The sequence below is a fragment of the Cyprinus carpio genome, chromosome B2, assembly GCF_018340385.1.
Source record: "Cyprinus carpio isolate SPL01 chromosome B2, ASM1834038v1, whole genome shotgun sequence".
Classification (NCBI taxonomy): Eukaryota; Metazoa; Chordata; class Actinopteri; order Cypriniformes; family Cyprinidae; genus Cyprinus; species Cyprinus carpio.
The window spans coordinates 32,148,458-32,174,334 of NC_056598.1; the positions used below are offsets into that span (position 1 = coordinate 32,148,458).

The following is a 25,877-nucleotide window of genomic DNA, read 5'->3' on the forward strand; positions in this document are numbered from 1 at the left end:
TGATTAGGGACTTCCAAAACTGTTTGTTATTTGGTATGTTTTTTAGTTAGTGTAGCTGTAGTATAAAATATAAATATTATGACTATGACCAGAAGAAAGGGACAAGATAAGCGAGACTACAAACTTTAATCAGACGCTAAAGAATCGCTTTTAAAACTTTAAAACACTTGTGTAAACCAAAAGGAAAATACTAATAAACATAAACACGGGGGAAAAACTGTTTATGTATTTTTATATAACATTTCTGTTCATTAAACATCTAAAAAAATAATAATTTTTGGTCCTTTTCCTATGTAATGTCAACTTTTTTCAACCCACAAAATCTCAAGATTTCAATACAGTACACGATGTGCATGATTGTTTGGTTCTGTGATCAACCAAGGAGGAGAAGACGAGAATAGTAGTGGAGATGATGATGATGAACTGAGGAGCGAGATGATCTTAGACGACGGACTTTGGAGCAGAAGAAGCTGGCACGAGGAAGTGGATGGGGACGGAGGAGGTCTGAAAGAGGAAGAGGATGAGGAGGAGGAGGTGCAGGAGAGCCTGCCAAAGATGAAGATTCTGCGCGAGAGTAGCAGGAGTCGCAAAATTAAACTCAAAGAGACCATCGGTAAACCTCTTCACAAACGGGCTGGACAACAGTGGTGGTTTCATACTTATTCTACTTGGATTAAACGGTGTTGCATGTGTGATAGATGTTGTTTATATACAAACTAACATTCAAATGCGGTTTGGGGGCTGGTGAGATTTTTTTTATATTTGATTTTATTTTTTTAAACATGCCCGATAGGATTCTTTAGTTTGCGGTCAACATAACCGCCATAAAACCATAAATTTAGCATTTTCAACCATAAATACCATCTCGCCTGATTCAAACATCTTTTTCTAACACGACCACTGATTTGCCGTTCACTTTTGATGAGACTTAATGAAATAAAGGGTATTAATTACTTCTCTCTTCATAATCCTAGTTACCAAAAACAAACTTTCGATACAGATAAGTGGTGTGCAAATTAGATAATTTTGCATTTAATTTATTTTATATATGTCATGCACATTTGCATGCATTACTGTAAAGAAATGTCCATCTTATATTTAATCCCAAAAATTATTATTTTTGTATTATTATTATTATTATTATATTTTAATTAAGCACACCCTTGCATGCATTACTGTAAAGATTTTGGTACTTAAAAAACTAAATATTATCCTTGGATTTTGTAAATTCAAAATACTTATGATTAAATATAAAAAAATAATGTCACAATGCAAATGAATATTCATGTAAACATTAATGCAAAGTCTGTCAGTAGAATATAAGTCTAATCTGTCAGTGTTCTGTCTGTAGGTGTAAAAAAGTCAAGTTCCCTCTCTGAGCTCAGCCGCCTTTACTTTCGCGGTTTTTGGGCTGTGCATCGGTGCATCGCTTCTGCAAAGACCTTCGACAAGTTGCTCTTCAGCTGTCTGTGTGTCCTCATGGCCATCTTCAGTGCTGGTCACCATCATACTTCCTTTTTATTCCAACCAGTTCCAGTTCCCGCAGGAGGCCATCAGCCCCAACGCATAGCTATACTGGTAGGTCAGATCTTTTTGTTTTTTGCAACCGTTTCTTCAGCGTGGATTCCAGACAGACTGCATGAGGATCAGATCAGATCAGATTCGTGCCATCAAATTTGATAACATTAAACCTTTTTTTTGCAAATCAGCAAATTGTATATCCAAATAACTTGTTCCATATTAATTATTTATAAATCGTGGTGGACTTCATATGTTTATACACAGTGCCAGTAATGCCTATATAATATGTCATATGTTTAATGTCATCATATGCATATTAATCTGGTGATCTCGCCATGTGCTTTGAATAATGAATGCAGAATGAGAATACCCATCATGCCTCCTGCAGCCAAACACGCATATTTGCTGTGTCTCCGGGACTCTGATAGACACAAGGTTACAAGGACATGTACAGATAAAGGTCCAGGTCCCATCTGTTAGGTGTGTTTTGACAGAGGCCGGGTCCACAAAAGAGTCACCCACAGATCAAATGAATATGTGCATCACTGGATGCATTTCAGCTAAATGTCATGTATAGCTTATGCCAAATGATGACTCATTTGTTGTTTTGTAATCATTTAAGTAACATAAAAAATGAACTAAGCATGTGATTAACAAGACCTGCGCATGCCCATCTCACATACAGTGAGGAAATGACAAAAGTGAGATCACTGCAAGGTAAACCAAAATCATTCAGGTGTTCCTTTAATGTTAAGTATTCCCCACCTCTTAAATCCTGAGATCAGTCTTTAGTCTGTAGCTGTTTTCTCAGCTGATGGGCAACAAAGCTTCTCTCTAAAGATTTTTGCCAAAGCATCTCCCATCCACTAATCACAGTAAGCTTTGTGCTTTGTTACCTCTAATAAACAAATTCTCAGCTTTGTGAACTTTATCACAAAATCCAAACAATAAATGGCGCTCTTTAATGTTGTGCGAGATCACTGTACCTTTCTGTGTAGTTCAAGCAGCACGCCAACCGATGATCTCTTCCTCTTTACTACTAGCTATAGCACAATAAACATGAACAAACATGGTATATTGACAGATACAGTGCATTTTAATTAAAATGTGTAAATAAAACATTAATAAAATACTCTAGGGCGTTACTTTTACCTCAAGAAAGTTGAGCTAGAAAAAAAAACCACTAACGAGGAGCTTATTTTAATATTTTTAATGAAAAAATACCTTGTGTGCAGCAGCCTTTCTCATTGAGTTTGATTATTATATATAATAAATAGTAGTTAAGTATAAGTATCAAATTAATATAAGTGGTTATTTTTACTCATAGTTGTAATATTAATATTAAATTGAGGTGGTTTCCTTAAAGGATTAGTTCATTTTTTCAGCTGTGTTCTGTGGGAACTTTCTGTGAGGCTGAAGAGATGTGTAGCCATATAAAAATAATATAAAATAAATAAATAAAGACACACACAAAATGTCATTTCCCAAAAAACTCATGTAATAAAATAATACTGTTCCTTTTTAGAGGCGTACAAACAAAAGACTTTCATCATTTGAATGATGTGTTAGGAAAATAATGTCAAAAATAATTTAAATGAACCATTTAAAAGCCTAAAAATGTATATATAATTTTTTACTAAACCTCACACAATGCTATCCTGGCTAATTTGGCCATGCTGTATAATTTGCTGCTTTTTAGAATCAAGTTTATTTTATTTTTTTGCATTGGGCTCAGGGTTCAGATGCCTTGAATGACTGCCACAACAGAGCGGTGCTGTGTATTCAGCACTATCTGTCCTTCACCTCATATTTTTTCCAGCTTTACTTCCCCCAGATCTGCTCAGGCTAAGGCTGTGTATATTGATTCTGCAGGTGCTGAATGGACAGATTCGGCACCTGTTCCTGGTTCCTGCTCCTGCTCCGTCCTCATGCCCTTGATAGCTCTTCATGGACATCGATTCCACCGACTGCTGCTTCGCTTCGGCTGTGAGGGCCACATCACACAGTCTATGTTTAGCAGAGCAGCCTTGTTTGAACTTTATTGTGGCCTGATTCTTTTGTCTGTAAATGTTATGCTGTTTTATCTGTCAGGTCCTTTGAAAATCATAGGACTTTATTGGAGTTTCAGTCTTTCTACTTCCATATTTCATGTTTTAATTATGTTACTTGGTGTTGTTTCTTGTGTATAACTTACTTGTAATTTCTGAGTGAAAAATGTTTTCTACTCTCTTTTTTTTTAGTATACAGCATTCAAGATTGTTTTATTAATATGAGAGGAGGAATAAATTTTTTTTTTGCCCCAAAATCAGTATTTACTTAATTATATTACACCATTATTATCATTATTTACTGACTTTCTACAGCAGAGAGGTCTGACGGGTTTCTAATGTATTTCTCTGGGTGATTTCAAATCAATTCAATGTTTAAAGCCGCTTTTGAGGTTTGCATTTTCATTGTGTTTGCGGTTTGTGATCTCAAGGTTTAATTAAGTCGACTGAAACTCAAAGTTTAGAAGTGCATTGTGGTCAGATAAACTCATTAAACGCAAACACCCTGTTAACACTTACTTCACACTGCAACAAAAAGTGCTGTTCTTCCTCTGTGTGTTTGTTCTTGTTTTCCAGTATAATTATCTACATTCTTAAATCAAGATATATTTATTTGAGATACAAAAGGACTTTTTTTGTTTTGAAAGGTTTATCAAAATTAATTGACCTTTTCTGAAATAATTAAAAAAATATCTGACAAGGGGTTAAGAAAAAATAAATAATCTTTGTTTCCCCTTTAAATGAAGTGGATTTTTTCTGAACCCACTGGCAGAGATTTTTTCGCTTTTTAAGCTAAAACTCACTTAATTTGTTTTGTCTTTTTATTTTCCCAAATAAATGTATCATTCATTCATACATTCTTGATTTAATATGTCTTATCCTGATATAAAAATATTTAAATATTTGTACCGGAAAACCAGACAAATATACTGATAAAAACTTTTTTTTTTTTTTTTTTTTTTTTTTTTTACAGTGTATGTAACAAATTTGTTTTAACTTCCTTCCCTTGAATTCATAAATAGAAGTAGACCAGTAAACTCACTCTTTTGTGCTGGTCTTTATCAGTTATTCTTTGTGAAAGCAGTTTTTGTGTGTATACAGCAGAAACAGCCGTTGTTTGTGTAGTTAATGGTGATCTGGTTTGAAAAGACTGTTGCCTAATTGTGTTGTGAAAGACTTGTCGCCTTGATCTGCAATGACTGCTGAGTATCAGTGTTTGACAGCCAGAGCTTTCCACATCTCTATCCTGTTTTTCCCTTAACATGGGCTGTGGTCATGTGATCGTTTCCATCCCAGTCAATCTAGAGTAAAAGCAGGGATAAAAATTATATTATTATTACTTTTCTCCACAGTGTGTTTGGCATCTCCTCCATTGTTCGAACCGACTGTTCCTCTACCTGGAAGCTATGCTGTCAACAGTTGGTCTGAACTGGCACCATTTTGTCAATCCCATCAGGCTCTTGTGTCCTGTATTACACACTGGCCACCTTGATCGTCTGTGGCTGCAAGATCCCATGAATCCATGGTGAGCCTAATGTCACTTGAAGAATGTACTAATATTTAAAGTGTATTATTATTATTTGAATGTACACACTGCCAAAAATCATTATTTTAATTATTTTTTTAGTTTAACATATGCCAAATATCCTTTAAATATTGATACTTTAAAAGCATTTTTGTCATTGGCAAAAGTTTTTTTTTTTTTAAATGTTTTCAGCATAAGCATAAACTTCACTAAATTTGATTGTATGGATACAAAAAAAAAAAAAAAAAAAAAAAAAAAAAAAAAAAAAAAAAAATCAGTGAATGAACGAAAAAATGGTTTAAACATAAATTATTTTGAAAATAAATAAAATATGTTATTGTGTTTTACACAAAAAACACATTTTTTTTTTATCTTTGATGTCAAGCTTGTCTCAATTTAATGCTTTTTTTTCCATGCACTGTAATCCCAAAGAAATTGATTTGAATATTTTAAGAAATTTTACAAAAGGCAAACAAAATATTGCAAGGACAGAGAGACAACTTGTATAATTATCTATCGATCAATTAACAATTAGTTTCAAGAAATCATTTTAAGTTAATTTTGGTTAAAATAAAGAAATATGCTTTATTTCTTAATAAATAAATAAATAAATGTTAATATTACTTAAATATTAGTCAAGTGTGTGTATAATATGCCTTTGCTTATATGAAGAAGGCTTATTATTATTCAACTAAAACTAAAAATCATTTGTGTTCATTTAAATAAAATAAATGTAACCTTTATATAAATAAAATAATAAAACAAAAAAACTTTAAAAACAGTTTATAAAATAAAAAACGAATAAACTATATAGACTGTTAAAAAACTAATAAATAATGGACAATAACACACAAGAAAATTTTCAGAAACTTATACTAACAATTAAAGTGAAAAATAAAAAACTTGAAACGAATATCGAAAATAAAATGTAATTCAAAAATATTAACAAAAGAAATCATGGATATAATAATAGTATTTCAGACGTAACTAAAAAAGCACTGATATGAATATGAATATGATTGGTAACATAATGTTGGTTGATTTCTCTGTCACCTTTTTTCTCATCTGACCACATGCTGTCGCGACTTTATAGAGCAGTTAATAAACTCAGTCCTTCAAAACCTAACATGCATGAGCTATTGATTCACATGCCTCTAGGTTTGATCACAGCATGCGTTTCATGATTTTTCTGTCGCTGTAAATCTAGTGATGAGAATAAACTCCTTGTGTGACTTCACAGAGAGATCGTGATAATGAATCATAAATGCCGTTACGCTTTCATCTGAATGAAATGATTAGTCAGTGTTGTTGTTTTCATCTCATGACTCCATTAAGCGTGTTTATCATCCTCAGCGTATTCATTCGAAGCTGCTCCATGATACCATGTCTTAATTTCATACACGCTTCTCGCTGAATATGTTTCTGTGTTTTATTGATCTTTCCTCCAGCAGGAGAGTTGAGGACGAGGAGATAAAACCGAATCGGGAAATGAGACCAGCAGGAAACAGCTTCGTTCACACACGTTGTTTTGGGAAGAGGCTGCTCTGGTCGGAAGCGCATCAGAAAACCGACGGAAAAGCAAATGTGAGGAAACAAAGAGCTTTTTTAAAGCTTAAATTAAGGAAATGTCCTCAAAAGGTTAACTCTGTCTTAATTAACTTAAAATATTTAATTTTAGAGGTCGCAATATAAGTCAGAATTCAGCATGGCCATAGCCCCTAGTGAAACAAAAACATCCAAAACTACACTTTGAAGTATTTATTTTTATTGCACTTTATATATCTATTTGTGTCTGTAGATTTGAATTGCAATACATATATATGTTCAAGGGCCATTTTTATTGAATTTTTTTTTTATCTCCACTTAAGCAGCACTTACTCTACATGGACTAAAATTTACAGTTGTATTCCTATCTGAAAGTTTTTTTTTTTCTGAGGAATTTGTTATATATCATTTACCGCCACTGATTTATATAATGTTTTAAATTCTAAAACATGCTGAAAAATGTATATATATCTATATATATATATATATATATATATATACATATATATATACATATATACATATATATACATATATAGCTATATATATACATATATATATATATATATACATATATATACATATACATATATATACCTATATATATATATAATATATATATATATACATATATATATACATATATGATATACATATATATATAGTTTTTTTTTTCTGGCTGTTTGCAGTATTTTTTTATTTGAGTGATAAAAATACATGATTCTAGAAAATAAATCTGAACATTGAATAAAGCCAGATTCAAAGTTCTTGGTTTCATTTTGTTGCCATAATTAGAGTTAAAATGTTTTTATAGAAGTGATTTTGGATATTTTTTTCCCTACATAAATCAAATATATGGTCAACAGCCAGAAAAAAAAAAAAAAAAAACATTTTCACCATTGATTTTAGGAAATAAATGTTTAAATATCTGAAAATCAGTGTGAATGATACGTTATATGAACAAACCCCTCAGTAAAAATATTCAGAATATAGAGAGGAATAAAACTTTTAAGTTTGATGTATGTAAGTGCTGCTGAAGTAGAGAAACAAACTCACAGCCTTTAAACATATGCATTTTCACCATGCTTTTAAGAAATAAAATGTTTATATAAATCAGTACGAATGACATATGAACAACCCATCAATTTCAAAAATATTCAGAATATAGAGTAAGAATCATAACATGGGCCTTAACCCTTGTGCGTCAATTAAAAAAAGAGACACATAGGTTTCATAGAGGACAAAAATGTCCATTGTCCAAAAACTGTCATACAAATTTTAAGCTTGGGAGGAACAGACTTAAGTTGGGTCTCATTTTAAAGACAGACAAATCTCGTGACAGATTTATTGTTTAAAAAATGGTAAACTTTATAGCTTATGAAAATTATTATATGAGCAATATTTTAATATATAAATATATATTTTATAAAACATGTTTGAACATAAAATTGCTAGAAAATCAAAGCCTAAATCTAAACAAGTGTGTTCCAAATTGGAGGTTGATATCTCAAAAAAATGAGCTTTAGTAAGATTTTGTTTGGGGTGCAGTACCAAACTTTTCCAGTTAGATTCCCAGCAAAGCTCCGCTGGCATACACAGCGGTGGGATTTGTGATTCGCAGTATAGTATAATTTATGTCTCTCAAACATTACAGGTGCACACACACTTTTTTTTAGGACACACATACAAACCACACTCTGACATCCATACCAACACAACCTCACAATTATAGCTGCATAATTTATCCAGCCGGCTCTATAATACAGCAAAATAGCAGAATATTTTCTTTATAGGCCAAAACTGAGAAAATGGCAAAAAAATATATATATATTTTTTTAAGTTTGAAGCCTTGCCAACAGAATGAAAGTTTATTAACAAAGACTGCATCATTTTATAGTTTAATGGCCCTGGCATTAAAAATTGCAGTTTTAATGGGTTTCAATGAGGACATTTTTGTCCTTAAGGTCCTGAGAGGAACTATTTTTGTACCTAGTGTAAAATAGATTTATTAAAGGAGGGTGAAATATTAAAATTCTAATAAAAATACACGCCTGTGTTAAAATTTATGCACTTGGCATTAACACAGACAAAATTATAAAAAACAAAACAAAACAAAAAAACCCTGAAAAGTACAAAAATGTCCATAAAGTCGCACAAGGGTTAAAGATATGTATTGAAATTAAAATCTACAAATGCAAATAGATAAAGTGCAATAATATAAACACTTAAAAGTGTATTGTGGGTGTTTTTATTCCACTAGTCTGTAACAACACAGTATGAAAAGCCAAATATCACAAAATTGATTAATGCATAATCTTTTTTTTTTTTTGGCTGTAGCGTTTTGTCTTTAAAACAGCATCAAGAGTGTCCATGTTCTATTAAGCTTTAGCGTCAGCATTAAAGGTTTTTTAGCTTGCGTGGATCTGAGTGCTGGTCTCTATCTGTGAATAGTGCCGCTGTACTTTGCTCTGCTCAGCGCTGATGTTAGAGAACAGCATAATGTTATCGACCCTCCTGTGCTCATCAATACATTCACCTTGCCCCGTCTGCTGTCTTTCTTTCTTTCTCTCTCTCTCTCTTTAGCTCATTTCCACTCAGGACGGGTACAGCACCTCTGAGGTTTGCTATCACTGTGGTTTTGCCAAGTCTTATACAACTCTGTGTCTGCAAATTTTAACTGTAGACAAATAAAGTGTGATTGTTTTGAGTTTTAGCAGCTTGTGTCTGTGTGTACACTGCTCTTGATGTGGCACGATTCAGTGGCTTCAGGGTGAAACACGATCTCTCTGGGTGAATCTCCAAAACTGTTAAATTAAAAAAGGAAGAAAGCCTCCCCACCCCTCCAAATTTTCATGACTAGTTGTTTTTTAAATTTCATTAAATTTAATTTTCCTGTTTAAAAAAAAAAAAAAAAATAATAATAATAAAAAAAAAAATATATAATATATATATATATATATATATATATATATATATATATATATAGTATATATTTTAATATTAAATATTAATATTATACTGCAAAATACTGTGTAATTTATATGTATAATTACATATTATTTCAAATATGTAATAATTATAATATATATTTTTTCATATTTCCCATTGATCCCATAAATCTCATTAGATTTAAATGATTCTTTTTCCAACTAGCAATTGTTATTAATAATAGCATTACAGTGATATTATTTGCATATTAATTAATTATTGTAATAAAATATACTGTCTTTAATTTTTATTTTATTTATTTATTTAATTATTTATTTATTTTTGCATTCTGCTAAGGAGAATTTGTAGCGAAAAGTTGTGGTTGATGAAAATGTCACAACTCATTTTTTTTTTTTTTTTGTCTTCTGTTTTCTGTATGTTGAATGTATTGCAATGTATTGTATCTTTTTTGGACATTTTCTTGTTGGTTTTGTGAGATTCACCCATTTTGACAAGCAAAGATTTTTACACACTTAAACTGTGACACCACACGTGTGTGTTAAATCTTAGATGTACAATTATAGTATAAAAACAATTATAATAATAATTAAAAAAAAAATCTTGCATGCTGTATATTAATTGCTTTTAGACAGATATTAGTGATTTTCTGAGCATTACATGACCTGTCCCTGTCATTTTTGGTGTGTGTGTGTGTTGCTATAAAGGTAGTGGTGGTTAACTCAAATGGGACGTCATTTGATTATGTCTCCGCTGTGCCCATTGACAACGGACCGGTCAGTCTGGACATTTACTCAACTCCTCAGTACAAAGTGGACCAGCCTGTCGAGTTCGAAGGTGAAAAACCATAAATACACATCCATAGATATCTTTGAACTGAAACACCTGATAAAACAATTAAACTTCTAACTGTATATTCTACCCAGGGTTATCATAAAAATAAAACCATAAAAAATCATTTTTGTTACTTCACATAAACATTAACTAAATTATAATATAAAAATATTAAAACATAAGTATAAATTAATAATAATAATAATAATAAATACAGACATACTTTAAAAAATGGCAGAAATATAAATAGCAGAAATGCAAAAAAAATGACTAAAACTTTAACAAAATGAAAATGATAACTGAAATGAAGACTAATTCAAACTGTTAATAAAAACTATAATAGTATCTCAACAATACTAAAATAAGAGGTTATATCGGTGCTTCTATGGAAATATGTTTGACAACATTTAGATGAGTAGTTCATAAAGCCAGTTAAAAAAACAAAGTGCAATAAACTGTTCTGTTCTTCAGTATCTAGTTTATTTGATACCAAGGCTGGTAAAAAAAAAAAAAAAAAAAAAAACTGGGGCAAATCCAGTGATAAGTTCTTCCTCAAAAGCACTCATTGCACTATAACCTGGTACTTTCTAAACATGACTAACTGATTAAAATCTCACCGCTTTCTGTCTCTGACACTAGCTCCTAGTTAACTAATATCTGATCATTCATTGAGATTTTTCTTAAGTGAACAAGTGGAAATGACTATTGTTTTAATGCTCCACACAGAGAAGACGGATGAAAACACGAATGAGATCTTGGACTCACAGCTGGAAGAGGAAGAGGAGAAGACAGATGCGGAAGAGGAAGAAGAAGAGGAAGAGCAGGGCGGACCACCAGGCGCTCTCGTGAAAGTGTTCAAGTTCATCATGAAGCAGAGCTACATCTGTGCTCTTATTGCTATGATGGTGAGGATGTCAAGGTTTAAAGGAAGTTAAAGGGATAGTTCACCCAAAAATGAACTTTTGCTTTTAATTTACTCACCCTCAGGCCATCCCAGATGTAGGTGATGGTTTTTTTTTCTTCAGTAGAGGAGTAAAAGATGCATCTTTGATGTAAGTCAGCAGCTACCGTTTTTTGAGAATTTGAGAAATACGTTGAGGTCTTATAAAGCGAAACGATCAGTCTGTGCATGAAACTGAATATTATTTATAGCATTATTACCTGTAATCCAGAGCCTTGGGCATATGGTCCGGAGTGATGTCCTGTTTGTGTGAAAGAATCTTCTTCTTTTGAACCGGTTCTTTTTAGTGAAGTAGTTGAACCAGTTCACCAAATTGGACTGAACGTCTAAAAACGGCTCAAAGCAGCACAGATCTACAAGCTGATCAAATCAAAACTCACTTTCAGATGCCTGACAGTCACTCTGACTGGAAATGAGCCAGTATGCCAGCATACAGTATCTGATCCCAGGGTAAATGAAGTCATTCAGTTCCCCCAACAGGCACTGAACCGCGAAAAAAGTTTGAAATTATGAACTTTCTATTCATCAAAGTAACCTGAGAAAAAAATCCAAATGATAATAAATGGTTTTTGAGCAGCAATTCAGCATATTTGAAAGATTTCTTAAGGATCACGTGACACTGAAGATTGGAGTAATGATGCTAAAAATTCAGCTTTGAAATCAATTTTAAAATGTATTAAAATAGAAAACAAAATATTACTGTTTTTGCTGTATTTTGGATCAAATAAATGCAGGCTTGGTGAGCAGAAGAGAGTTCTTTAAAAAACATAAAAACTCTTACTGTTCAAAAACTTTTGACTGATAGTGCAATTGCTTATACGTCACGTCATTATGTGATTACAGTTCGTAAATGAATGAATTAGTGAATTAGTTATTTGAACCAGAAACAAAGGCTACATTCACAGTCAGTTTCTGGGATTGACAACCGCATTTTTTTTTTTATTGGTGTGAGTCTCAAAATGTCCTGTTCACACAGCAGCGTCTCGAATACTGTATATATGAACATGCAATGGGTGTAATATATACATATCTATATATATATATTTATGGTCAAGTCTTTCCTTACCAGTAACCATAGCAACAGTGACCGAAGTAATATCAAAGATGGCAATGTCCATAAAACTGAAAGTTTTTTCACTTTCTGACACAACACGAGTCCAATGAAGCCGCAAGCTCATCCATCAAATCTTCATTAAAGGGTTAGCTCACCCAAAAATTTTAATTACCCCATGATTAAGTTACCCTCAAGCCATCCTAGATGTATGTGACTTTCTTCTTTCAGATGAATACAATCAGAGTTTTATTAAATAATATTCAGCTAATCCATGCTTTATAATGGGAGTGGATGGTAGCCCAAAATTTAAAGTAAAAAAAATTGCACCCATCCATTATAAAAGAAATCCACACAGCTCTGTGGGGTAAATTAAGGCCTTCCAAAGTGAAGCGATGCATTTGTGTAAGAAAAATATCCATATTTACGACTTTATAAAGCTTAATCTTTAACTTCTGCTAACTGTTGTATGTGCATTCACGAGAGAGTGGTGTCCAGCGGATGATGTAGGACATAGGCTAAGTTTTGTTTACAGCAAAGGAAAACCAGTCTCCTCTTGGCTTATACTGAAATTCTCCAACATAATTCTTCACAAATCCTCGTTTTGTACTAATTCATGACCGGTGTTTTGTTTTGCTCTCTCCTCTGCGCTTCCACATACGTCACCGCGTTTGCTTACGTCCTCCGCTGGACACCACTCTCCCGTGAATGTGTGTATGACAGTTAGCGGAAGCTAAGACTTTGAAAAGTTAAAGTTAAGTGGAGAAGTTGGAGAAAAACTGACTAAAACTTTCAAAAGTCACACATCTCATTTCTCTATTACTGTATAAGTTACCGAAATCACACATGCAAACTCGTAACACACGATAGACACGTGATCTGTGCGATGTGACAGCCATTGTTCAGTCCTGTTCTGTTCACACATCGCGCGTGTTTTCCGAGAATGCGGTTGTGACTCCTGAAAATTTATGGGTGTGAGTTCGGTTACAGAATGCGTTTGTCACACCCTTAAATAACTGTACTGTGTGTGAATGTAAACGTATTAAGGACTCAAATTCTGCTTCTGTATGAACGTGGCCTTTACTGTCCAAAAGAACCAGTTCGCAGAATAGAATCTAATTTCCCCGTTTGCCTGAGGCTCTTGATTATACACGTAATAATGTTGTAAATAATGTTCAGTTTTCTTGCACAGACCGATTCACTTCATAAGACCTCAGTATATCTTCAGGAATCATGGGTATTCATTTTGTGTTCTTTGATATGTTTTTTTTTTTTTTAAACAGTAGCTTGGTAACTGAATTACCAAGTAACGGTTTCAGCTTAAAATCATCTTTACTCTTCTGTGCAAGAAAAACTTAATCTACATCTTAAATGGCCTGAGGGCAAGTTAATTAACAGCATTTAATTTTTAACTATTCTTTTGAAGTTCAACATTAGATTTTGAGTAGGAAAAGATTCAATCGGGAAACATAAAAATATGAACCATGGCATTTCCTCATCGATCTTTCTTCATTTCTAAGGCGTGGAGTATAACGTACGTTAGCTGGCTGACGTTTGTCTTTCTGCTGTGGTCCTGTACTCTGTGGATGGTACGTGACCGGAGGAAATACGCCATGATGACCTCGCCGTTCATGGTGGCCTATGGGAACCTCCTGTTGGTCCTTCAGTATATCTGGTGTTTTGAGCGCTTGGATCCAGTGCCGGGTTTCTTTCTGAAGATGGAGGTGCCCTTCACTGAACTGAGCACCAAGGTAACAATCATACAATAAACTGCCTGATTTTGCATAAGATTATTTATTTTCACTTTAATCAGGCCTCAACAATAGGTACAGTTTCTGCTGTATATATCTTTAAAATATGTATATTTGTATTTAATATGTATATAAAATTAATTTCATTAGTATATTTTGTTTTTAGTGTAGATGAAAAAAAATACAAATAATGCACTTTTTATTTTTAGCGCCATTTAAAATAACTATATTTTGTTATTCTAAAAAAAAAGTGCTCAATCATCAAAATATGATTGCTGCTCAATTATTAGTAATGCTGGTTATTATTATCAGTAGTAAAGTTTTTGAAATAGAAATCTTTTATGACATTATAAATGTCTTTTCTGTTAATTTGATCAATTTTGATCTGTTCTTGATGAATAAAAGTGTTTTTTTTTTTTTTTTTGATAGTGTATTACAGTTTACAAAAAAATATGAAGCAGCACAACTGTTTTCAACATTAGTAATAATCAGAAATGTTTCTTGAGCAGCACATCAGCATATACGAAGCATATACTGTAAGTCGCTTTGGATAAAAGCGTCTGCTAAATGTAAATGTAAATGTATGAATGATTTCTGAAGGATCATGTGACACTGAAGACTGGAGTAATGATACTGAAAATTCACTTTTTTATTATATTACTACTTTTTATTATTATTATATTACTTTTAAAAAATAAATCTCTCTCTCTATATATATATATTCAAAGAGAAGAACAGTTATTTGAAATTGCAATGATATTTATTACTGTGTTAATGAACAAATATCTTCAGCCTTTGCAGAGGTGGACAGTAATGAAGAACATTTGCTTGATTACTGTACTTAAGTACACTTTTTTGAGCATCTACTTGAGTATCATTTTTCTGGAAACTTATGACTTTAACTTCACTACATTTGAAGGACAAATATATTGTACTTTTCACTCTATCAAGGTCCTTGAAGTAGAAAGCCGTTATTATGTAGCAGCTTGTCTGTGGATGATTTTTTCTTCTCTAAAACATGACTTATAATAATCACTCTTGAAGGGTTACATGAAGTGGTTTCCCAGCATTCTTTAAACACTAACCAGCTGCAAATGTGATATTTATTTGCAAATGATAAAGTTAATATTGAGGTATATATTAGATGCAATATTGTCTGATTTTGCAAAATTGTGTACAGTAAATGAATATATTACCTATAAAACAAAAACAAACAAAAAAACAGGTGTTTAACTTGAAGCATATTCTACAGATAATTTATTAGGTTTTTTGTACTATATAACTATAATATATAACTATAATGCAATCCCATGACAGTTAGAAATGTATAAAAACACTTGTGATGTAAAACGTTGGTATACTGTGCTTTGTTAATAAATTTCAGTCCATTCAGACCCTAAATCAGTTTTTTTGTTGAAACCCAAAATTGGGTTTCTACAGAGCATTTTACTAATGTGTTTTTGGCATTGTGACTGTTTGTAGGTTCTGTGTCAGCTGAGTTTCTGGCTTCTGCTCAGACAAACTTTGATGGAGAGACAAGAGAAGATGGAAGAGGAAGCAGCTCTTTGTGACGTCCAAATAGATGAGCAGAAAAAAGGTGGTGTCTTATATGTAACATACAGATTCAACCCTGTAATAGTCACTGCAGAAAATCTCTCTTTGTTGTTATATATTCATAAAGAAATAACTTTCCATGTGGGTTGCAGAGGAAGAAAAAGACAAAGAGGAAGAGGAAGAGGAGGGGGACGAGAACGACCTGATGCATGTGATTGGGAAACTTGTGATGGCTCTGCTGGTGAAATACTGGATCTATGTTTGTGGAGGAATGTTCTTCTTCGTCAGCTTCGAAGGAAAGATGGTCATGTACAAGATCATCTACATGATGATGTTTCTGTCCTGCGTGGCTCTTTACCAGGTGCTGCACTGCTGTCTAACCATAGAAAGCCGAGAAAGCTTGTTAGGATGTTGTCTTGTGGCTACACAGGTCACACTAAAAAAAAATTAAATACATATTTTATACAAAATAAAAATGAATAAAAAACTATATGTATTTATAGAATTTGCAATAAAATGTGTTCAACCAGTTCACCCAGAAATGTAGTGTAATTTTTATAAATAAAATTTTAATAATTTATTCTCTTTATTTATTTTTTTGTTGAAATTAATCCTATTTTCATATAAGCCTATATTTATATAAAACTGGTATTATATATATAATATATATATATATATATATATATATATAATTTAATTTATATTTTAATGTAATCTAATTTTATAAATGGAATTATGTAAATATAATTGATAATATATATATATTTTTTTACATTTTGCATAAAAGATGCCTGTTTTATATGTAAATTTTATATTTAATTTATTTATTTTTAATATAATGAATTTATATATATTGATATATATATATATTATATAAATATATATATATATATATCTTTATATATTTACTGTATATATATATTATATATATATATATATATATATATATATATATATATTATATATATATATATATATATATATATATATATATATATATATATATGCCAAATAATATATATGAGATATATACCCAAAAATGGTATGATAAAATAGATCAATATTTATTTAGAAATATAAATTAGGCCAGAACTTAAATTTTTGGATGAACTTTTCTTTTAAAGTTATTTGACAGAGCGGTTTTGTTCTCCTCAGGTGCATTATGAGTGGTGGCGCAGGATCCTGAAGTACTTCTGGATGTCTGTGGTGATGTACACCATGCTAGTGCTCATCCTAATCTACACCTGTCAGTTTGAGAACGCCATCGCTACCTGGACCAGAATGACGGGCATAAAAGAAGAAGGGTGAGTTTCGAACATCCTTAGATGTGTTTGATCAGTTGAAACCATACCATGCAGACCCTAGGCAGATGCCTCGTGGTCCATTAAACTTTGTATATGACTAATCTGAGGTGCAGAGTATTAGATTCTGGCCAAAATGAAAGTGTTTTAAATCAGAATAATGCAGTAATGGTTCTCTGTTTCTCTCTCAGACTGAAAGCCATGGGTCTGGAGAAGTATGTCCTCTCTGATCTGTTCACCCGGATCTTCATCCCCACGTCCTTCCTGCTGGTCTGCATCCTGCACCTGCATTACTTCCACGACCGCTTCCTGCAGCTCACCGATCTCAAAGCCGTCATCAGCAAAGAGCAGAGCACCATTTACAGGTGAGAGACAGGAACAGGAAGAGTGGAGATGTCATGTGTCATAAACGAGTCACATCTGATGTCTTAACACAAATGCATACCTGTGACCACATGTCAAATCAACCATTTTCTTAGTGAAATAATCACTTTATCATTTATAATGATTGTTATTATTATTTTTGTTGTTGTAATGAATAATAATATGCAATAATTAGCTCAGAAATATCATTAAAACATTATATAATAATAATAATAACAATTATTATTAGTCATTATTATTCATGCATATAATTATTATTATTAAAACATAATATTTTATACGATAATTATGATAACTGTGTGTTATGTTACATTGCAATAGCAATATCTTACTTTAGTACTACTGTGCTCCTACTGAAGGAGTTTGTTTCATTCTTGTTGAACTGAACTTGACTCATTTCTTCATTTCTCTTCATTCATGATCGTTTTCTCTCTATTGAATCTGCAGCAGTGTGCTCCTTGTTTTGTCTGTTAAATGCTGCCAGTCATCAGTCTTAATTATGCAAATCCATTTCTGATTTTAACCAATCATGTGCTCCCGTCTTTCCCCTGCCGTGCCTCACCTCACAGCTATACTAAAGTCAGTGGTCGTATCTATCTGATCGTGGATAGGTGGGTGACTGCTTGTCTTTCTCTGGCATCCATGGAAATAACAGCCACTGTTCACCTTTTCCCTGATTTCCCACAATCCCTCTTTCTTCTCACTACTCCTTCAAAACCATTTTATTTCCATGTAGCATTCAATGAGGATTAAAAAATCCTTTTATTAATGGTTTATTTTATTTGTCGTTAACTGATTGGATTGTCAGATGATGACCAGCACGTCAAAATGTAGCATTATTTGCTGTTACAGTATTGCTGTATTTCTGTTACTTTTTTACGATTTATTTATTATTTATTGAAATTAGGTTAAAAAAAATAATTAAAAAATAATAATAATAATAAAATAAGTAGCTTAGTTACAAATGTGTGCTACTAACATAAAAATGAAAGGTGCACATTCGGAATAAATGCAGTAATAATAGTACAGTGTAGCTATTTCTGTTACATTTAATGGGCACTAAACGACTGCGTTAATTGTTGGTAAGATTTTAGAAAGTCTACTTTACCTTCAACAGCAGCCTAAAATATTAACTAGAAAGATGTTTGGCTGTTTGTTAATTGGAGTCGTAACAGTAGCTGAATGAAAAATCAAATCATTGCGGTTGATGAATCCAAACGTAGTGTTTACATGATGAGTAAAAATCGATCGGGTTGATGTGTGTTTATATGTCAAAAGCTTCAGTATCAGCTTTGACATGTGCACACTTCATTCGGATCGAGCTCAGTCGGATCGATTAAAGTTTTTACATGAAGGCATTTCTCTCCGATTGAGCCATCAGTCCGATTACTAACAGATTATTTGATTGCACATACACCTAGCTAGTGTAGTATTATTTAAATACTGTTATATAATTAATTCATATTTTGAATTAGCTTTTATTTTTAATTTCAGTTAATTTTAATTTCATTTCATTTCAAAGTGCTTTACATAAAAAAGACTGACAATCATCATAAAATAATCACAACAGATTCACAGGATATAAAAATAGTAATAAAAGCAAAGGATAAAAATGATTGAATATTTACTTCAAATGTATTAAAAACAAACTAATAAACTATTAGTAATTTTTAAAACTTTTAGTATTTTTTTATTCGTTTTATTTAGCATTAATGTATTTTCTATTTCTGTATTAGTTGTTTTAATTTTAGTCAAAGTTTTTGTAAGTTTAAGTTTTTCATCTAATATTTGTATTTTATTAAATTGCTAATTTTTTTTTTTTTTTTTTAATAGTTTTAGTTTTATTTAACAATAAAGTTCAGAGGTGGGGAGGGTTATTTACTTTGATCATTTTTTTATACATTTTTTTGTTTGTTTGTTTTTGAATAACATTTATGGCTACAAATGAGTATTGAATTGCTAAATAGGCTCTGTTTTGATTTCATGTTGACTTTAAACCTCTGCCTGCTCAAATGCATCCCAGAAAGTCCTACTTGAGCCGCTTGATGTCAGCGGTATATCCTGACCAATGTCCTGCTCTCAGTCTCGGACAGGGAATGAATCTCCTCAGCATGTCTCTGAAATGCACGACCTCTCCTCCTCAAAGAATCTCTCTGTCCCTCTTTCTCTGTCTCATCTCATCTTACAGTAATGTTCAATTGTGTGAAACTTTTCATTGCTTTGATTTAGTATATTTCCATTCTGTAAATTGCTTCAACAGCATCAAGCAAAAAATCTCTTCTCCTCAGAGCAAGTAAGTGTGGTATAAACAAGGTAAAGCTTTGACATGAAATCAATCACCATGCAAGCGTTTAAACCCTTCATAGCAGCAAGACCATCCAGAAGAGGCCATTGCCACTAAAGTCTGACTGCTGAAATATTTGTTTTGGTTTTTTGGTCACATGATTCATGTATGGCAGACATATGCATTGCTTCTTTAAAAAATAATAATGCAATCCAGCTTGTTCCTTACGGATCTAATGCACACGGCATCCATGTTTTCCACCCAAACCCTGCCTGTGGAATCCTGATTCAAGGTTTATGCCGTTTAGTAGACACTAACATTCAAATAACTGTTTTATAACCCAAACCGAGATCAGCATGTGATCTAAGTTCAGAGAAAATATGGGTGGTTCATCAATTACAAGAACTTTTCTCTGACTTAAAGGATTTTAAAGACAAAATGCTTAAAAAAATAAAAAAAATACTAAAATAATTCTAGTTTTAATTCTAATTTTACTGTGATTCTTCAAAATGTTGAATTTGCCAGAATTTCTTTATTTTTCTTTACATTACAATGTTAGGACAATTGTTAGCAAATTTTCTTAAGAACTTCGAAATTAAGTTAAATTAAATTAAATTGGTACAGTTTGTGTTTTCATATATAAACATTTAATAATTTGTATTTAAATAATCACTAGTAAGTGGTGCTGTCATTGCTGTCATGCCAAGCATTTTATTATTACATTTTTATAAAATGATGGAAATGAAAATCAGAGTGATAGTTTGAAGAGCAGAAATGCATTTTAATTTTTAAATCCATTTAATCTTTATTTGATATCATCATTAAGCTAGGTAATATTTGAGCGTTTTTAATTAATTAAGAAATGTTGCATTTGTATAAATTCAAAGCAGATGTACAGCAGATGTGTTGTATTAGCAGGCAAATCCAACTTCTCGGTCATAAAGTAAACATTAAAATCCACTTACTTAAAGGAGATTGATGAAGGCTGTTATCAGATCTTTATGAAGAATCGCTCTAATTGAAGAATCACTCATATGTCACATGTATACTGTAAATGAGTGAAGCAGCGTGTGTCTTTCTCTCCTAATGCACTCTTCCTGATCTCCAGACTGGCTCATCCTGACGGGAGTCTGGCGGATCTGACGATGATGAGCACGTCTCCAGAGCCGCTGCTGAAGGAGGAGAAGGACAGAGAGTCCATGGATGAGGTGCTGGTCGTGGACTGTGTGGTGGAGGAGGAGAAGAAGAAAGAGTCTCTGTCCATCCATTCAGCTCATCTGTCCAGTCAGGAGGACATTCAGCAGTTCAGTGCCACCACAGATCCAGAACTGCCCTCAGAACAGAGCTCAGGTGCTGCAGTCCAGTCCAATCTAGTCTAGTGCAGTCGGGTAGTGTCTGGCTGTCTGTGTATACAGTATATGTATGTATGTAGCCTATGTATACGATTAATCACGATTAACACCAGGCATATATATACAGTGTATCTAGCACAAAAGCAGTCTTAAGTCACTGGGGTATATTTTTAGCAATAGCCAAAAAAAAAACATTGTATGGGTCAAAATTATCGATTTTTCTTTTATGCCAAAAATCATTAGGATATTAAGTAAAGATCATGTTCCATGAAGATACTTTATAAATTTCCTACCGTAAATATATCAAAACTTAATTTTTGTTTAATAATGTGCATTTCTAAGAATTCATTTGGACAACTTCGGATTCCAGATTTTCAAATAGTTGTATCTCGTCCAAATATTGTCCGATCCTAATAAACCATACATCACTGAGAAGCTTATTTATTCATAATTCTTTCATAATTCATAATTCACTTATTAATTTAGAAAAATTTACACTCAAGACTGGTTTTGTGGTCCAGGGTGTGTGTGTGTTTATATACAGTATATATATATATATATATATATATATATATTATATATATATAATATATATACTATATATATATATATATATATATATATATATATATATTACGACTCTTGTTTTATCCGTATTTTGTCTTCGATTCAGTCTGTTTTGTATTTTGGTCTTAGTTTGTGTCTCTTTTTTTCATAACATGTATACTGAGGAAAATAAGCTGATCTCTTCTCGCTCAGACCTCAAGAATAAATGGCACTTGGTGGTGGACCGGCTCACGGTCCTGTTCCTCAAGTTCCTGGAGTACTTCCATAAGCTGAAGCTCTTCATCTGGTGGCTCCTGGAGATGCACATCATCAAGATCGTGTCCCACTTACATCATCCCTGCTGTCTGTTAAGAAGGTAGAAGCTCAAACGTGAGGTTATTGTGCAGTAATCTGAAGGTGTTTCTGTTTCTCACGCGTGTGTCTTGCAGGTTTCGCTGCTGAACTATGTGTTTTTGATCTCATGGGCGTTTGCGCTGCCGTATCAGCAGTTTCGAGTTCTCGCTTCCAGCGTTTGCACCATCTGGACGTGTGTCGTCATCGTCTGCAAGTTGCTTTATCAGCTAGAGACCATCGAACCTGTTAACTACTCAAGTAATTGTACTATGGTGGGTTTCTTTACTCGTCAAATGAGTTTGTCGCTGTTCAGATGGGATTCATTTTCATTTAATGTAAAATGCTTGTCATCCATATCTAGTTTGGCTGTAGCAGAAGAGCAGATTTGCTGGTTCTTGTGTTTAATCATGTGACTGTGGTTTCTGTAGCCATCTAATTACACAGAAGAGCAAAAGATAGATATGAAAAATTTCCCTACTGTACCGGAAGCCCGTGGATCCTGCAAACTGGGTCGGCCTGGAGAAGTTTGTTGATATTCTGCCCAAACCTGAGGGTGAGGAGTGTACATTAAGTGTTTTCTTGGAAGCACGAGTTAATCAATAACATACTGTATGTCATCACACTAGCATCTACTGAGTGTAACTTCATGTGTTTTGCTAAATGTGCAACCTATTATTACCTATTATGCAATTTTATAATTTTTTATTTTTTTATTTAAAGTCTAGGATTTCATAAATTTAAAGCTGAATTTCATAACTTTTGTTGTTGTTGTTGTTGTTGTTGTGGTTGTTAAAAATGATCCAAAATGAATTATTGAGCAAGTACATAACCAGTCAGTGTTCAAATCTCCTTACCTTAGTCACTGGTCTTATACATACGGTAAGCTTGTATGATGTTTTCTGTCGGGTCTGTATGCATAAAGAAAGAAAGTTCTTACAGTAATATAAAACAAAGCAAAAGCACATGTATTATTTAATGTAACCGTTTGGCAGTGGAGAAGCTTCATTTTCTGTAGATGACGCATTTCATTGACGAAGTGATTGACTTTCTGATGTACAGAGCTTGTTTACGTTCATCTTCTCACTCTTCTCTTCCTTTCTCAGAATAACTTGTTGATGTTGCCATCTTGGCGTTTTGAAAGTCACCCATGTTTACAGACACCAGGGAGTTTTTCCGTCTGAGAAAAACTCTCTCCTCCTCCGTCACGGACCATCTTTTCATGACATCACCCGGCAACACCTCGACGCAACAGCATCAATAAACTGCATTCAACTACTTTTCATCAACTACTTCTTCTACAAGTTTGGTTTAGAGGTGCATTAGACTTAGATCTATCTATCTATCTATCTATCTATCTATCTATCTATCTATCTATCTATCTATCTATCTATCTATCTATCTATCTATCTATCTTACCCCTCTCTATCTATCTATCTATCTATCTGTCTATCTGTCATCTATCTATCTGTCTGTCTTACTATCTCTGTATCATTCTATGGTGTCTATCTATCTATCTATCTATCTATCTATCTATCTATTTTATCTATCTAATCTATCTATCGGGCTACCTCATCTATCTATCTGTCCATCATTCTATGGTTCTATCTATCTATCTATCTATCTATCTATCTATCTATCTATCTAGATCTAATGTCTCTATCTATCCTCTCTCTCTATCTATCTTATCTATCTATCTATCTATCTATCAGTCTCTATCTATCTATCTAGCTGTCATCTATCTATGGTTCTATCCTATCTATATCTATCTATCTATCTATCTATCTATCTATCTATCATTCTATCTATCTATCTATCTAGCTATCTATCTATCTATCTATCTATCTATCTTTGTCTATCTATCTATCTGCATCATTCTATGGTGAATACTGAATTTTGAATCTTATTTTATATATCTATGTATATATATATATTTTTTTATTTATATATGTATATTTTAATCTCTATCTATCTATTCTATCATATCTATCTATCTATTATTATCTATCTATCTATCTATCTATCTATGTCGCTCTAATCTATCTATCTAATCTATCTATCTATCTATCCTATCTATCTATCTATCTTATCTATTATCTATCATCTTTCATCTATCTATCTATCTATCATCTAATCTATCTGAGCTATGGTCCTATCTATCTATCTATGCTATCTATCTATCTTGTATCTATCTATCTATCTATCTATCTATCTATCTATCTATCTATCTAGTTCTATCATTCTATCTATCTATCTTCATCTATTCAGTTCTGTCTATCTATCTATCTGTCTATCTATCTGTCTATCTGTCATCATTCTATATGGTATCTATCTATCTATCTATCTATCATCTATCTCTATCTATCTATCTATCTATCTGATCTGGATCTATCTGGTCATGTAATTCTTTCGTACTATCAGATCTATCTATCTATCTATCTAATCTATCTATCTTATCTATCTATCTATCTATCTAGCTATCTATTATCTATCTGTCATCATTCTATTGTTTCTATCTATCTATCTAGCATGTCTATCTATCTATCGCTCTATCATCTATGCAGTCTATCTACTATCCTATCTATCCTACCCTATCTATCACAATCTAGCTCTTCTATCTATCTATCTATCTATCTATCTATCTATCTCATCTATCTATGCATTTATCTATCTATCTATCATCTATCTATCTAATCATTTCTATCTATTCTATCCATCTGGGGGGACTATCCATCTGATCCATCTATCCATCCATCTATCACACATCTTATGCCTATCTATCTATCTTCTATCTATCTATCTAGCTATCTATCATCTATCTATCTATCGGTCTATCATTCTAGGGTCTATCTATCTATCAGCTCTATCTAATCCATGGGCATCCTTCTTATCTATCCATCCATTCTATCTTCTATCTATCTATCTATCTATCTATCTATCTACTATCGGATCTATCATATATCTATATATGTAGCTATCTATCTATCTATCTATCTATCTATCTATCGTACTTCTATCTATCGTATCTTATCTATCTATCTCTATCTATCCTAGTCTATCGTATTCTATGGTTCTATCTATCTATCATCCTATCTATCTATCTTATCTATCTAACTTATCTATTCTATCTATCAGTATCTATCTTATATCTATATGCATCTAAATGGTATCTATTCTATCTATCTTATCTATCTACTATCTATCTGATCTATCTATCTATCTGCAATCTATCCTATCTATCTATCTATCTATCTATCTATCTATCTAAATCTATCTATATCTATATCTATCTATCTATCTATCTATCTATCTATCTTATCTGTCTTATTCTATCTATCTAGTCTATCTACTTCTATCTATCTATCAATCTATCTATCTATATTATATATCTATCTATCTATCTATCTATCTGTCGTTGTCTGTCTGTCTGTCTATCTATCTGTTCTAGTCTGTCTATCATATTCTATGGTTCTATCTATCTAGTCTATCTACTATCTATCTATCTCCTATCTATCTGGCTTCTATCTATCTGTCTATCTATCTATCTATTCTATGGTTCTATCTATGCTATCTATATATCTAATCTATCTATCTTCGATATATCTATCTAGCCTATCTATCTATCTACTATCTATCATTCCTATCTATCTAATCTATCTATCTAATCTATCTATCTATCTATCTATCTATCTACGATCTATCTAATCATCTATCTATCTATCTATCTACTCTCATCTATCTATAGCTATCTATCTATCTGGCATCATACTATCTATCTATTCTATCTATCTATCTATCTATCTATCTATCTATCTTAGTCATCTTCTATTCTATCTATCTAGTCGATCTAGCTGATCTATCTGTCATCTATCTATCTCTCATCCTCATTCTATCTAATCTATCTATCTATCTATTGTTCTATC

At 32.4% G+C, this 25,877-nt stretch overlaps 1 pseudogene; it reads left to right on the forward strand.

Annotated features, from left to right (window-relative positions):
- The window catches only part of LOC109060107, a 95,700-nt pseudogene that overhangs the window by 31,635 nt on the left and 38,188 nt on the right, over positions 1-25,877 (forward strand).